The 5,427-nt window shown below is 38.9% G+C and overlaps 1 pseudogene; it reads right to left on the reverse strand.

Annotated features, from left to right (window-relative positions):
• Positions 1–3,434: 3,434 nt before the first annotated feature.
• Positions 3,435–4,369, reverse strand: LOC104999114 (annotated as a pseudogene).
• Between the last annotated feature and the right edge of the window lie 1,058 nt (positions 4,370–5,427).

Raw genomic sequence — 5,427 nt, forward strand, 5'->3', positions numbered from 1 at the left:
TCGTTCAACTTGATGTTAAAGCCTATTAGTTAAGGGTAGTTCTGATTATAAAACAGCTAGAAGCATACAGAAAGTCTAGGAACAGAAGTATAGATATACTGATATTTACTTTATGAATATTCTGGCACCACAAAGCAGTGTTAAAATGAGTGCATTTTTCAATAAGTATTTCTGGGGTAAATATACACCAATAAGTCAAAATATAAAATTAGATTATAGTCATGCCCCATGAAAATTTACTTTCAGTTTGAAATAAATATAAAAAATCAATGTAAAAAGAGAAAATAAAACTCTGAATTGAAAATAGAGGAAGTAGAATAGAAAATATAATACTGTATGAAATTTGTGATAACTTAGCACATAAAGTATGATAATATCTTTGTTATTTTGGAGGTAAGAAGTGAATCTTAAATAAGAAATTAAAAGCACTTCACTGTGTAAAGAAACAGTTTGATAAACATTAATCCATTAAACATAAGGAAATGTGTGCACCTAAATACATCACCAACCAAGTGAATAGACAAGCCACAATCTAGGAGAAAATATTCATGATACATACATCAAAGGACTTTTATTTAGAATGCATAATGAAATACATATTTCATAATAGAATATTAACAACATAATACAAAAATAGGTAAAAAAAAAACAAACCTGAATAGGACCTTCACAAAGAAGTAAGACAAGTCAAATGACTGATAACTAAATTATAGGAATTCAACCACATTAGTAAAGTGGAATTGAATTCATCACCAAAATGAAGTACCCCTACTCATCCACCAACCTCAAAATACTAAAATGTCTGCTATGACAGTATTAAGTATTGGCAGAATGGACAATAATTAGAACCCACATGCAATATAGTTGGAATTTAAACTAATACATCTATTTTGGAAAATTGTTTGATGGCACCTAGCAAAATATCAGAAACAAGCGCCTTTGATCCAAAACATTCAGAGACAGAGCATACCTCACCCAGTGAGTGCTCATGTGCAATGCAGCACATACTTGTGTAAGAATGTTCATGCAGCATTTCCATTAAAGACAAAAAGGGTGAAATAACCAGGAGTGAAATTGCTGGCTCATATGGTAGTTCTGTTTTTAGCTTTTGTGTATGTGTTTATGTGCGTGTGTGTGCAAAACTCCATACTGTTTTCTAAGCAATATGCAGTTGGCTCTACCAATTTATATTCTCATCCACAATGCACAAGGTTTCTCTTTCTTCTAATTCTCTCCAAAAATTGTTATTTGCAGACTTTATAAAGAAAGGAGGAGGGTCAATTTAGGAGTATAAAGTCTACAAAATACTCTGTATAAAATAGATAAGCTACAAGGATACCGCTGCCTAGCTCCATAATTTCTAGCTATTATCTTTTGTGTGCTGTGCTGTGCTCAGTCACTTCAGTTGTGTCCAACTCTTTGTGACCCCATGGACTGTAGCCCACCAGGCTCCTCTGCCTATGGGATTGGGTTGCCATGCCCTCCTCCAGGGGATCTTCCCCACCCAGGAATCAAACCCATATCTCTGGCATCGCCTGCATTGCAGGCAGGTTCTTTACCCACTGAGACACTAAGTTTTAATAGTGTATAGTCTAAAAACATAATGAATCACTGTGTTGTGCATCTAAAATTATTATAACACTGTAAATAAATAATACTTCAATAAAGAAGGGGAAATAGCCAAATTCCATTTGTAGTAGAAGTATGAATAAACATATTATCATATCATATATTTATTTTGTGGAACATTCTTCAGCAACAAAAATGGAACTACTGTTATAGTCAATCACTTAAAAATTCTTTTGAAAAAAAATGCTGAGCCAAATAAGCCAGACATAAGGGAATATACTCTAAAATTTTAATAATACAAATTTCAAAAGCAACAAAGTTAAATTTTAACTCTCATAAAAGTTATGACCAACTAGCATATTGAAAAGCAGAGACATTACTTTGCCAACAAAGGTCCGTCTAGTCAAGGCTATGGTTTTTCCAGTGGTCATGTATGGATGTGAGAGTTGGACTGTGAAGAAAGCTGAGCACCAAAGAATAGACGCTTTTGAACTGTGGTGTTGGAGAAGACTCTTGAGAGTCCCTTGGACTGCAAGGAGATCCAACCAGTCCATTCTGAAGGAGATCAGCCCTGGGATTTCTTTGGAAGGAATGATGCTAAAGCTGAAACTCCAGTACTTTGGCCACCTCATACGAAGAGTTGATTCATTGGAAAAGACTGTGATGCTGGGATGGATTGGGGGCAGGAGGAGAAGGGGACGACAGAGGATGAGATGGCTGGATGGCATCACTGACTCGATGGACATGAGTGTGAGTGAACTCCGGGAGTTGATGATGGACAGGGAGGCCTGGCGCACTGTGATTCATGGGGTCACAAAGAGTCAGACACAACTGAGCAACTGAACTGAACTGAACCTATTCTCTGTTTAGAAGAAAAAGTTTTGAACACAGCAATGAAGTTTGCTCCTAGAGGCATCAGAGAGGCACAGTGACTAGAAAAATGCTTACAGACATGCTGTAAAGAGCTGATAATGTCTTTAATTTCTTGGAGAAAGCAACATATAAGATTATTATACAGAATTACTTGTCTATTTATCACATTTCATAATTTGAGAGTGAGAAAAAGAGAAAGGAAATGAAAGGAAGAGGGCGAAAAAAAGAAAGAAGACATGGAACAGAAATCATTTGCAAATTCTGAGGATTTTAGGATGTGGACAGCCTTTTGCTGTGCTGTGCTTAGTCACTCAGTCTTATCCGACTCTTTGTGACCCCATGGACTGTAGCCCACCAGGCTCCTCTGTCCATGGGGATTTTCCAGGCAAGAATACTGGAGTGGGTTGTCACGTCCTCCTGTAGGTGCTCTTCCCTACCCAGGGAAAGAACCCAGGTCTCCCATTTTGCAGGGGGATTCTTTACCATCTGAGCCACCAGGGAAGTTCATGGACAGTGTTAGATGATCATTATTTAGCCTATAACACTCTTAAAGTGAGACATAAACATAATTTTATTTCTTTTTTTCTTTTAAACTGAAGTTGATATTTTAAAATCACATTGCAGTTTAAAAATCACATTATAAAAATCACATATATATATTATATACAATCTCTTGTATATAATATATATATGTATATATATATAATATTATATATATATATATATATATTGTGTCTCAGTCACTAAAGAATCAACATGCACTTCAGGAGACATGAGTTCCATCCATGGCTTGGGAAGGTCCCCTGGAAGAGAGCATGGCAACCCACTCCAGTATTCTTCCCTGGAGATTCCCCATGGACAGAGAAGGGGTCTCAAAGATCACACTAATCAGCGAATAAGCACACATTTGAAGAAAAATGTAATAACCATCAACACACTGTGTAAAGTACATTTAAGAAAGTGCTCTCCTCTATCTCTTTTCTCATTCAAAATTACATTAGGTGAGAAGACATTTTGGTGTTGACTAATTTTCTGATGGTAACATCATTTTTCTAAGGCTGTAGATAGGAGATTTAGCATGGGGATCACTACTGTGAAAAGCACAGTGGCTACTTTGATGAAGAGCCATGAGCTTCTGGAGTTGGGTACCCAGTAGAGAAGAAGGATGACCCCATGGAAAATGGTGATGGCAGTCAGGTGGGAGGCACAGGTGGAATAGGCTTTTCAGAGTCCACCGGCTGAAGGCATCTTGATGATGTGACAATTATGAAAACATAGGAGGCGAGAATAATCAGGAGGCGACACACCTCATTGAGAGTAGAAATGATAAAACATGTCATCTGACTGAAGTAAGAGTCAGAGCAAGAGGCAGAGCCAATTGCAGAATGCTCACAGCCAAAGTGATGTATGACGTTAGAACCATACAAGGACAGCTCCAAAAGAGAACATGTGATTGTCAAGGACCACATTCCACTCCATGTGTAGGTTCCAGTGACCAGGAGGCTGCAGAGCTTAGGAGACACAGCAACTGTGTAGAGCAGGGGGTTACGGTTAGCCACAAACCAGCCACAAACTGGTCATAGGCCATCACTGCTAACATGGACATCTCCGTAATCACAAGTGTGCAACCAAAGAAGAACTGCAGCATGCAACCCATGTAGGAGATAGTCCTTGTGTCCACAGCCAAGATCTGTAAGAGTTTGGGTGTGGTTATAGAAGAGTAACAAAAATCAAGAAAGGAGAGATGGCTGAGAAAGAATTACATGGGGGTGTGGAGTTTGGGATTGATTCTGATGGTCACAATCATACCCAGGTTCTCCACCACAGAGACTGTATAGACAGTGAAGAAGACCAAGAATAGGGGCACCTGGAGCTGTGGGTATTCTGAGAAGCCTGAGAGGATGAAGGTGATTCTGATTTCTCTCATCCATCACTATGGTTTCTGCCAGAGAAAACCAGAGTTCACCCTAAGCAACCAGACATGACAGAAATAGAGGGTACTTTTTTTTCTCCCAGCCTGGACAGGGGACTGGTCTGCAGTGGTGAAGTCTGGGATTTCCCAGGAATACGAATAAGACAGGTGGAGCCCAAATGGTATACTGTGTGTCTACAGGTGTGGAGCGTGCAAGTCAGCTTCTGATGGAGAGGCAAGGAGAGGATGGACTGGGAAGAGCTGAGTGTCACGGTGACTCAGAATATGTCCTTGTTTGAATTTCTCCCAGCTCTGTCTCCCTTTTCTCCACATGGAGAATTCCTTTCTTTAGCTTCATTTAATTGAACTGTTGATTGTGCTTGCAAATTCTTATGTTTGTTCAGGGCATTCTAACTGCTCAAGATGTCCTGTTTTTCTCTCACTTTTCCTTAGTGCTCTCCGATCAGAGAGAGGCTTCCCAGGTAGTGTGGTGGTAAAGAATCCTCCTGATAGTGCAGGAGATGCAAGGGACATGAGTTCAATCCCTGGGTCAGGAATATCCCCAGGAGAAAGAACTGGCAACCCACTCCAGGATCCTTGCTGCTGAAATCTGATGGACAGAGGAACCTGGAGGGCTATAGGCCATGGAGTCGCCAGTCACACAACTGAGAGATCCAGCACCACCTCATCAGAGAAGCCTCAGGTTTACGTTCCCTTAATGATTTCACCAACTGGCCAAACCTTGGTAAGAAGTCACATATTGTATCTCCTAGAGAATATTAATGATGTCTTGTTAACATTCTAGACTCTTTAATCAAGTCAAATTTAACTTGCCTTCAAATTTAACCTCAGTCACTTATTGATATGTCTCTGACAAGTTAAGCTCTCTGAAACCTTACCTATAGAATATAATTCTATTATAAGAATTTGTTTTTTACTACACAATTATGTATAAAATATAACTTAAATTAGTGAATTATTTTCTAAAACATTTAAGACTTTAATTTTACATGTAATAAATGCCCCCACAACCACCAAATTTAGTTTAGAATACTGGAGTGGGTAGCCATTCC

The sequence above is a fragment of the Bison bison genome, unplaced genomic scaffold (assembly GCF_000754665.1).
Source record: "Bison bison bison isolate TAMUID 2011002044 unplaced genomic scaffold, Bison_UMD1.0 scf7180017864343, whole genome shotgun sequence".
NCBI classification, from domain to species: domain Eukaryota; kingdom Metazoa; phylum Chordata; class Mammalia; order Artiodactyla; family Bovidae; genus Bison; species Bison bison.